The sequence below is a fragment of the Dioscorea cayenensis genome, chromosome 11 (genome assembly GCF_009730915.1).
Source record: "Dioscorea cayenensis subsp. rotundata cultivar TDr96_F1 chromosome 11, TDr96_F1_v2_PseudoChromosome.rev07_lg8_w22 25.fasta, whole genome shotgun sequence".
Taxonomy (NCBI): domain Eukaryota; kingdom Viridiplantae; phylum Streptophyta; class Magnoliopsida; order Dioscoreales; family Dioscoreaceae; genus Dioscorea; species Dioscorea cayenensis.
In genome coordinates, this window is record NC_052481.1 from 12,594,577 (window position 1) to 12,606,170 (window position 11,594).

The 11,594-nt window shown below is 44.5% G+C and overlaps 2 non-coding genes across 2 annotated transcripts; one reads left to right on the plus strand and one right to left on the minus strand.

The window, feature by feature from the left end:
- Positions 1-7,486: 7,486 nt before the first annotated feature.
- Positions 7,487-7,593, plus strand: LOC120272754. The gene has a single exon (XR_005540293.1). It is a non-coding gene; the product is annotated as a small nucleolar RNA R71 (small nucleolar RNA).
- A 2,818-nt stretch (positions 7,594-10,411) lies between these two features.
- Positions 10,412-10,518, minus strand: LOC120272828. The gene has a single exon (XR_005540363.1). It is a non-coding gene; the product is annotated as a small nucleolar RNA R71 (small nucleolar RNA).
- Positions 10,519-11,594: the final 1,076 nt, after the last annotated feature.

Genomic DNA, 11,594 nt, shown 5'->3' on the forward strand with positions numbered 1-11,594 from the left:
TTTTGATTTTTAGCAGGCTGTGAACAGTAACTGCTACAGTGAATTGCTACAATACTTACTAGAGTGCCCCCGCCAAAAACACTCATGAATCCATTTTTCATCGAGGCAACATAAACGGGCACACATTTATGCCGTAGATTGCGTTGCTTTTTCAATAAACGAGTTCATTCGTGAAGATCTTGCTATCATTGCACAAGTTGGGATACACAAATGTGACTGCGTTCATGCCCCTCCAACTCATTGTAATGGCTTGAATGCATGGAGGTTGGCACACATTAAAGTATCTTAGAGCCCCACTTGTGTCTTCTCGTTTCTTGCTTCAAAGATTCCACCAAATAGTGTGTTCACAATCTACTTTTAGCTTATTTTCTTAATACTTAGCTTCATAACCCTACATGCGGAAAAGAACACAGATACACATGTATTAACGTTTAAACCTACTAAAAGTAATGCTCATCATAACCAAAGAACACTTCACATTCTTATCAAACAAGCACTTATCAAACTCCCCCACAAAGGCCTCTCAAAAGATGGAGAAAAGTTGGAGAGAAGGGGGAAAGAAGATCCCCAAAATTGGGCTGAATCGCGGCTTAAATAGGGTTGGAATCGGGTATCCACACGTCCCTATGGATTTTCCACACGGGCCTGTGGAATTTCCACATGAGTGTAGATCATTTTCACACGCTCATGTGGATTCTCTGGAAATCTAATTTTCGGCCAGCTGTGAACAGTAATTGCTTCAGTGTCTTGCTACAGTGATTTGCTACAGTGTCTACTGTGGTACTCCGCTGAAACACTCCCAATTCCACACTTTTCATCGAGGCAACATAAACGGTTACACGTTTATGCCATAAATCACAACTCTTCTTCAATCAAAAGCCTCGTTGGTGAACATCTTGCTATCAATGCACAAGTCGGGATACGTAAATGTGACTGCCTTCGTGCCCCTCCAACTTATTGTAATGGCTTGAATACATGGAGTTTGGCACACATTCACATATTTTAGAGCCCCACTTGTGTCTACAAGTTTGTTCCTTCCAAGATTCCACCAAATTATGCATTCACGATCTACTTTTTGATTTTTTTCTTAATACTTAGCTTCACAACCCTACATGCGCAAAAGATCACAAATACACATGTATTAGTGCTTAAACCTGATAAAAGTAATGGTCATCGTAAAGAAATATCACTTCACATTCTTAACTCACAAGCACTCATCACTCCGCCAGGATGTGCCCTAAATGAATCAGCTATCTCTGTACCATCGAATATAAATAGAGTACCTCCCGTCAGCTCAAGACTCGCGTGCTCTCACCATGGGCGTGCACTGATTTTCTTAGAATGCATGGATGTATCTGTAGGATGGTCGGGAGAGGCATGTAGCCTTGGACACCCCCGGTTCAACTACCACTGGCCATATAATGCTCCCTAAGCGTGCTGAGGAGTCAAGCTACTGAGATAATATGTCGGCAACTGCTCGTGCTCCTTTGTGTTTGTGAAGGCCTCGTCATATAACCCAAGTCAAACTGAAAACTGTGCGACGTTTATCTTGTGGTACTGCCAGAACACGTGAAACTGTATGTGGTTAATGCTCGAGAAACTGCTATACGATCGGTCAAACTCAAAAGAAGCCAACACCTCTAAAGTTAACATACAGATCGCCGGCTCCCGTATGGACAATAATTGTCTCCAACTAGCCATAGCGAGGAGCTCTTCTACCTCGTCTAACATCTCATCCCTGAGCAGTATCTCTCTCATTGCGGTCAAATCTGGGAAACATAACTAACCGAACTTGAGCGTCGACAATCTCTCAAACCTTGCTTGATACTCGGGAATTACAAACTCTAATTGCTTTGTTGAAGGCTCACGGGGACACTTATCGGCTGCCGTCTTTGATCTGGGGGTGATATCTGCAAGAATCGAAAAGAAAACAATCAAATTTAATTTGAAAACCTAATTCTGTAACAATAGTGCGGCTGAAGCCCTAAATCTCACTATAAATCATCTCCATTCCATACACATTCATTCTACAAACATTCACCAGTATACTATTCCTGATATTCAAGCAAAATAAACCACCATGAATGACAATGCCCCTTGAGTGTGACCCACAAGTGCACGGGTTTGTCGAGTAATAAATCACAGGTTAGTAGGGTATCATATCCACAGGGAGTAGGGAAAAAAAATACATAAATTGCTACTTAACCAAGTCAAGATGAATAATGATTGTGTTGATAAGATGTGATGTAAATAGAAATAAAAGAAACAAGAATGAGAGGCATAAGTAAGCGAGAGGTAAGGTAATTGATAGAAGTGGGGGGTACTCGGACAATGCTCCCCCTAGGACTTATGCTTCAAGTGCAAAACCTACCATTATACTTCCTAATTAATGCTCAATGAGTAGTGGAAATCCTAAAGCACAAGGTCCCAAACCTAAGGTCAACCATGACTAACCCTACATTGTGTTCCGGAGCAGAAATCGCTCAGTCTCAACACCTCACATTGCATAAAGTTGCATGGAGTTCTAAGGATTCCAAGTGATAAAACCTATTCTTACGTGTAGATCTAACCCTTTCGTGGGGTAACCAATCAAAACAATACTCCCCTGACTCCTAGTGTTGCATTTGATGAAGCTAATTCCATGGGAGTAGTGTTCCGACGGGTTGAGAGGCTCACACGGCCAAGTGCCTCAGCACCTTGGCCGTGCCCATGACTAAGTCTCAATTCCCAAGAAGCCAAGACCATCTGCAAGCATATAAGAAGGGGTTCAGTGAAGCTCAATAAAAACAAAATAAATCGAGTGAATATGAGAGATAAAGCAATGAATACAGCTCGATGATGCAAAATGAACATAAACTCAGAAGGAGAATCCTTTCTGAGTAAACAAGTCTAAAAACAAGAAAAATAAAATAAAATGCAAGAAAGTAAAGGAGAAGTCAAGTGTCGGTGCTGCTCTCAGGCTCCTATGCTGCTGCTACTACTGGAGACGCACATGGTGGGTCCACCGGTGCTGGGGTCGAGGATGGAGGTGCTGGAGGAACTGAGGGGGCCTGAGGAGTCCTCGACCGCAATACAAATGATGAGGCAACGTCTCGCTCTAAAATCTGCTGTAACATGTCGAAACACGCCATGAACTCTGTGTACTAAGTAGCCTGCATAGCCCTAATCTCGGCAACCTCAGCTCGGACCACCCATATAGCATTCTCAAGCCTCTCAAAGCAATCATTGGCTTGAGATGGTGAAAACATATGCACTTGGGATGGCTCCTCTACCACTGGAGATGCCTCGGTCTCCATCGTTGCTGGCTGAGGCTCGGGAGCGGGCTGAGAAGCTCCGCCTTCATCACCCTCATCCTCGGCTATCTCTGGAGCTGGTAGTACTAAAGCAAAAACCCCTGTCCGAACCCTGCGGACCATGCCCATCAACCACATAGTCTCTAGACTCAGGGGAGCAGGTACACTCATATTCTCAGCCCCGCGAATCGAATCCAAGAGACCCATGCCCAGCACTAATCTCGTAATGTAGGGGCCCAAGAAGATCACTCCCAGTCTAGAATAGTGTCCCTGATGTCTGATGTACTCTGCCAGGATGTGCCCTAAGTGAATCGGTACGCGCTGTACCATCGAGTACAAGTACAATAGCTCCTGACGGCTCAGGACACCAGTGCAATCACCACGGCCATTCACCGACCTGCTCATAATGGCATGCAAGTATCTGTATGCAGGTTGGGAAAGGCACGTGGCCTTGGACACCCCCGGCTCATACTGACCTTGACCACATAACACTCTGTAAGCTCTCTGCGGGGTCAAGGTTCCATGGTAATCAGTCGGTAACTGCGCCGAGTAGCACTGAAAATTGCGTAATGCTAAAGCTATTGTGGTGTCCAAATACTCTGAACTGAATGGTGTCCACACTGTCGAAACTCGCATACGATCTATCAAACTCGAATGATGATAGCACCTCCAGTGCAAACTTTCGGATAGCTGGCTGTCTAATCGTCATCAACTGCCGCCAACCACCTTCTGAAACGAGATCCCCGATCTCATCAGCAAACTCATCTCCCTTCTACAGATCTAGCAATATAGTCGTGTCTAAGAATCGAGTCTGCCCAAAACTGAGCCTCGACAAGCGCTCATAGCGAACCTGATACCCTGGAATTGCAAACCTCATGCCCTCGGGCTCAGGAGATGACTCACGTGGTCTCTTATAAGCCTGCTTTTTTGACCTAGGTGCCATAATCTGCAAGATTTAAATGGAACTGATCAAACAAGTTGATAAACCAATGCTGCAGAAATCCACACGGTCGTGTGGAATTTCCGCACGCCAGTGTGGATCCACGGGGCATGAGAACCGCACGGACACGCTTCAACAATCCAAAAATACAATTTAATAGTACTTCTAACTTCGTTCTAATCATAAATCGTCTTTCCAATTGCAGAAACGAAGCATTATTAACTAGGTTAATCTATAGAAACCATGAATTGGCAAGGAAGATGATAAAAAAAAAAACTTACCGACACGATGGAGGGAGAAAATGAAGAACCGATCAGAAAACTTCACTAAAATCCCACCAAATTAGCACTCTGAACTCGGAGAATACTGTGGGAGTGTTTTCAGGTGAATAGAAATCGTGAAGAGGGAGAGGAACTATCCTCTTTTAAACTGAGCCCACGACTTTTGGCGTTCTGTGCATCCACACGGGCGTGTGGAAATTCCCCACGCCCGTGCGCCTCACTTTAAAAGCACTACAGGGGCGTGCGCACGCCCCTGTGCTCTTTCGAAAAAACGCTCCTTTGACTCTGACTTCTCTCGCACGGACGTGCGAAAAATATCCACGCCCGTGCCCCCGACCCACAGGGGCAGCCGCACACCCCCTGTGGCTTCCCTGGACATCCGAGAAAAATACTAAGTTTTTCACACGCCCGTACGGAAATTCCCCATGGGCGTGGACATTCACATGCCAAACTCACAGGGGCAGCCGCACGCCCCTGTGTTTTCTCTGGATGGAGAGAACTCCTCTGCAGAGTTTCACATGGGCCTGCGGAAATTACCCACGCCCGTTCGTGGTTCACAAGGTCGCTCACAGGGGCGAGTCCACGCCCCTGTGTGCTCTCAAGAAAATCTGCCCAACTCTGCAGGAATTCACATGCCCGTGCGGAAATTACCCACGGGTGTGTGAGAGTCGCATGGTCGTTCACAGGGGTAGCCGCACACCCCTGTGCCTTCTCTGCATGATCTCGCAGTGCAACCCCCACGGGTGTGTGGAAATTCCACACGCCCCTGTGTTTTCTCTGGATGACTTAGAAAAATCTGCAGGCTCTGCAGAAAATTTCTGAACATGTTTCCACACTCAGAGCCTACCCTATTATGCAAATTTTACCAGTTAAAAATATGAAATAGAGCTCAAATGACCAAACTTTCGCCAATTCCTCATAAAACACACGATGAATTTTAAAAATCCACAACAAAATCGCAGCACAAGCATCTAAAAATTACGACACCAACACTTAACAATTTATTCATGCAAACAAACTAAACTAAAAGATAAGAAAACAGTAAACACTTGGGTTGCCTCCCAAGAAGCGCTTGTTTAACGTCACTTAGCTTGACGTATCTTGTCTTACCTCACGGGGGTTCATGAATGAAAGTCGCCCTCTTACCCATGGCTTGGAAACATGATGTGCAAAGTCTCTTGAGGGTAGAGTGTGTATTATCGGGCTTCGGACCACGTATCAATGGTTTATCCAACTTTTTTGGTTCATGTACATCTCCAACAGTCTTGGAGCATTTTCGATGGCGTCTCCTAGCCCGCTTCATTTTCTGGAGCATCTTCTTCAATATCCCCGGGGTAGATGTTACTTCTTCAGTCGGACCCAAGCATTATTACATCTTCATTGCTCTACTCTTGGTCAAACAAACCTTCATATGGATCCGGGTTGAACATTTCCTGCATGTATTCATCAACAAGCTCATCAATAGTGTCTAGAAAATACAAAGTGTCATCAAAATCGAGAGAATGCCGCATGGCTTCAGCAAGGCGGTAAGTGAGTTTGTCATCTCCAACTCTCAATGTGAGCTCTCCGCCGTCGATGTCAATCAATGCTTTGGAAGTCCACAAGAACGGTCTTCCAAGTATCAAGGGTACATCTGCATCCTCATCGACGTCTAGCACTACAAAGTCAACCGGAAAAATGTACTTGTCCACCTTGACAAGCACATCTTCAATGATACCTCTCGGATGTCGCACCGTTCGGTCCGCCAATTGTAAAGTCATCCGAGTAGGCCTAGGCTCTCCCAAGCCTAGCTTTTGGAAGAAAGTGTATGGCATGACGTTGATACTTGCCCCTGAATCCGCCAGTGCCATTTCCTCACCTAAGTTGCCGATGTTACACGGAATGATGAAGCTTCCCTGGTCTTTCTTCTTTGTAGCACTGCCGAGCATGAAGCATCTAGCACCACTGAAGCACTCTCCTGCAACTTCCTCTTGTTAGTCAACAAGTCTTTTAGGAACTTCGCATACTTAGGCATTTGAGATAATGCCTCTACAAAAGGAATATTGATGTGGAGTTGCTTGAATAAACTCAGGAACTTCTTATACTGTTCATCCCCTTGGTCATTCTTCAATCTAGAGGGATAAGGGATTCTTGGTTTGAAAAGTGGGGGTGCCATCTCTTTCTCTTTATTTGCTCCCTCCTCAACCTCTACAACCTCGGGTGCGTGTTCTTTCGGCTTCTCACTCGGAAGCCTCCCTTCAACCTCACGACCACTTCTCAAAGTGATCACCTTCACATGTTCTCTAGGGTTGGTTTTCGTATTGCTTGGTAAACTTCCTTGTGGCCTTTCGGAGAGAGACTTCGCAATTTGCCCCACCTGATTTTCAAGGTTATGCAAAGAGGCGGTGTGGTTGCAAAGTGTAGCCTCGACTGATTCAAACCGTGTATTTGCAGATTGAACAAATCTAGCCAAGTGCTTCTCTAAATCCGTCATTCGGGTTTCCAAGCCTGAAATTCTGTTTTCCACTTGAGGGGCTTGTTGTTGTTGGAAACCTGGTGGCCCCATGGCCTTTTGTGGTCTTTGATTACTCCATGAAAAGTTAGGATGATTCTTCCAACCTGAATTGTAAGTATTACTATATGGGTTCCCTTGAGGTCTCATGCCATTACCTATAAAGTCAACTTTTTCCACTGAAGAAACATCACCAATAACGATCGGGCAATTGGAGGGAGCATGTCCTCCACCACAACCGGTGCAATTGATCATGGCCGCAACTCGATTCGAAGCTATGAGATCTAGCTTCTTACTAAGACTCTCTACTTGCGCGCCAATGAGGTTACCGCATCAATTTCATGGAGACCGACCACCTTTTTCTTCTCTCTAGCATTCCATTGATAGCTATTTAACCCCATTTCCTCAATTAATTGACGAGCCTCATCGGTGGTTTTGCTATATAAGGTATCTCAATTAATTAACAATCATCCACTCCGGGAATCTGTGTTGCGGACACTTTCTCAGGAGCTCCTTGAACCTTTCCCATGTCTCGAATAGAGACTCCAATTCGAACTGAACAAAGGACGAGATCTCATTCCTAAGCTTTGCTGATTTTCCTGGAGAAAAATAACGGGCTAGAAAAGCTTATACCATCTCCTCCCATGTAGTAATTGATGCTCTAGGTAATGAGTGTAGCCACTGCTTCGCTTTTCCTTTCAAGGAAAATGGGAAGGCTCTCAATTTGATGGCATCATCCGTCACCGCATTTATCTTCAGCATATCACACACCTCGAGAAAGCTCTCTATGTGACTGTTTGGATCCTCATCGGCCAAACCGTTGAATTGTGCGGACTGCTGTAGCATATGGATAAATGCCGGCTTTAGCTCGAAGTTCTGAGCTGTAATCGGGGGATGCACAATACTCGATTGTGTCCCTAACACTGAAGGTCTGCCATAGTCGGATAATGTTCTCTGTTGCTCATTCTGTTCTGCCATGTTTTCAGGTTCCTCTCCTACTAAATCAGCTGAATTATGCTATTCTTGCACAGGTTCTTTCAATTTTCTTCTAAGTGTACGTTCAAGCTCAGAGTCTCCTTCAATCAATATTTATGGATTTCCTCGGGTCATAACCTGGAGCTGCACCAAAAAGAAAGAAAAAGAAAATTAGAACGATGATAGAATAAGAAGACGTGAAATAGAATGTGTGGTGAAAAAGCTAAGAAAACAAAGTGCAAAGTATCTCTAAATGCCTAGCTCCCCGGCAACGGCGCCAAAAACTTGACAAGATCCCTTTGCGTATATCCCGCAAGTGCACGGGTTTGTCGAAGTAATAATCCCGGGTGAGCGGGTATCGAATCCACAGGGAGTAGGGAATGAAAAATACTCAATTCGATTTTTAGCTATATAAAAGATCAATGATGATGAGTGTGATAATAATTCAATTCTCAACAATAAAAGCAACAAGTAAGAGAGCAAAAGTAAAGAAGGGGATAAGGCAATCGATAAAGATGGGGTACCCGGATACTGCTCCGCCTAGGATAATTGTTTCAAGTGCAAGAACCCTCTATTATGCTTCCTAATAAATGCAATGATGAGTCGCGGAAATCCTTAATTACATAGTCCCAAATCTAAGGTCAACTATGCCTAACTCTATATATGTCCCAGAGGAGAAATCAAACAATCTCAACACCTCGCACTCGCATAGAGTTGCAATGAGCTCTAGGGATTCCAAGTGATAAATCTCTTCCTTATAATAGACCTAACCCTTTGGTCCAGGTGGAAGGTCCCTAACCACAATTGAGCCCTAGATACTAAGATCACCTCAACGCTTCACTCTGTTGCACGCGCAACTAAGCCCTAGCGGAGGTTCATCCCTTAGACCATTCACTCTATTATAGCCGTAAAGAACTCGAGGAATAGAGGTAGAATCTATCACGCTGGAGGGGAAAGGGGACGCTCCTGTACCTCTCGACTCACCCTCTCAACCGTCTCCAACCTAGCTTTGTCTAACGCTCGTGGTGTGTCACTCACTCACAAGATTATCAACAAGAACTCTCAACCCTAGTGTCACTCTAGGGGAAATGTTCATACAATCAAGCATTCAAGGTTGGAACTCATAATAAACATCAATTTATTGAAAGTATAATAAAGAGGTTCAAATAAATAAATACATTTTAGGGTTCACAATACCCGAGTACCCACTAGGGGTTTAGCTCTCCATGGAGCTAAGTACAATCAAAGAAATAGAATGTAAAAGCAATGAATCCATAAAGAAACCCCTCTATAGTCATGTCGATGGTCTTGTGGAAAGTCCTCTACTCGTCATCCAAGGATTCCCTCATCTAGTATAGGATACGCCTCGACAGAAGCTCCCCTACCAACCTTCTTCCTAAGGAATGACGATGTCGGAGCCATAGAATCTCTCCATAACCTTGGCCAATACCCGTTGAAACCCTAGCCGAAGCCCTCTCTCAAGTTGGGGAAAAGATGGAGAAAAGAATGCCAAAATAGGGGCTAAATCGGCTTTAAATAGGGCTGGAATCGGGCGACTACAAGGGCGTGGATGCTCCACGCGCCCGTGCGGAATTTCCACACGAGCGTGGATAATTTCCACATGCCCGTGTGGATTCTCTGTTTCTCTGGTTTCTCGACCGGCTGTGAGCAGTGCTGCTACAGTATATGCTATCATTCGTATCGCACAAGCACTTATCAGATACGATACCCACTCACCTGGGATTTTATCACATTGACAAACCAGTGCACTTGCAGGATATACGCAATGGGCGTTTAGAGATACTTTGTACTTTGTTTTCTTAGCTATTCATTTATTCATTCTATTTCACATCTTCTTTTCTACCAGCATTCTGGTTTGTTTTCTTTCTTTTTGTGCAGCTCCAGGTTCATGACCCAAGGGAACTCCTCAATATTTATTGAAGGAGATCCCGAGCTTGAACATACACTTAGAAGAAAAGGGAAAGAACCTATGCAAGAACAGTTTAATCTAGCTAATTTGGAAGTTGAAGGGTCGGATAATATGGCAGAACAAAATGAGCAACAGAGTACATTATCCAATTATGCCAGACCTTTAGTATTTGGGACACAATAGAGAATTGTGCGTCCCCCGATTACAGCTCATAACTTCGACCTGAAGCCGGCATTCATCCACATGTTACAGCAATCTGAACAGTTCAATGGTTTGGCCGATGAGGATCCAAACAATCATATAGAGAACTTTCTCAAGGTGTGTGATATGCTCAAGATAAACAGGGTGATGGATGATACCATCAAGTTGATAGCCTTCCCATTTTCCTTAAAGGGAAGAGTAAAACAGTGGCTACACTCATTACCTAGAGCATCAATTACCACATGGGAGGAGATGGTAGAAGCTTTTCTCTCCCGTTATTTCCCTCCCGAAAAATCTTCAAAGCATAGGAATGAGATCTTGTCCTTTGTACAGTTGGAATTAGAATCTCTATTTGAGACGTGGAAGAGGTTCAAGGGACTCCACAGAAAGTGTCTGCAACACGGATTCCAGGAGTGGATGATTGTTCAGACCTTTTACAACGGGTTGAATCAGAGCACAAGGCAACTCTTGGATGCTGCAGCAAGAGGTACCCTAGGTAGCAAGACCCCCGGTGAGGCCCGTCAACTAATTGAAGAAATGAGGTTAAATAGCTATCAATGGAATGCTAGGGAGAAGAAGGAGGTGGCCGTGCTTCATGAGATAGATGTAGTAACTTCATTGCCGGCTCAAGTGTAATCATTATAGCAACACCTACAATCCGGGTTGGAAGAATCATCCCAATTTCTAGTGGAGTAACCAAGTTCCAAAAAAGGCCATTGGGTCACCGGTTTTCTAACAACAACAAGCCCTAATCATCGGATATAAGGTTTTAATCAGTTGAGGCTACACTTCACAACCACATGCTTCTTTGCACAACCTTGAGAATCAAGTGGAGCAAATTGCGAAGTCTCTATCGGAGACACCACAAGCAAGCTTGCCAATTAATACCGAGACCAATCCTAGAGAGCATGTTGAAGGTAGGTTTCTGAGTGAGAAGCCCAATGAACACACACCTGAGGTCACAGAGGATGAAGATGGAACAAGCAAAGAGAAGGAGGTGGCACCCCCACCTTTCAAGCCAAGAATCCCCTATACCTCTACGTTGAAGAATGACCAAGCAGATGAACAATACAAGAAGTTCCTGAGTTTGTTCAAGCAACTCCACATCAACATTCCTTTTACTGATGCATTGTCTCAAATGCCTAAGTATGCAAAATTCTTGAAGAATTTGTTGACTAATAAGAGGAAGTTAGAGGAGTGTGCTTCAGTAATCTTAGATGCTTCTTGCTCGGAGGTTTTGCAAATGAACATGCCAAATAAGAGGAAAGACCTAGGAAGCTTTATCATTCCGTGCAACATTGGCAATTTAGGTGAAGAAATGGCATTGACGGACTCATGGGCCAGTATCAACGTCATGCCATACACCTTCTTTCAGAAGCTAGGCATGGGCGAGCCTAGGCCCACTCGAATGACTTTGCAATTGGCAGACCGAACGATGAGACATCCGAGGGGTATCATCAAAGATGTGCTTGTCAAGGTGGAT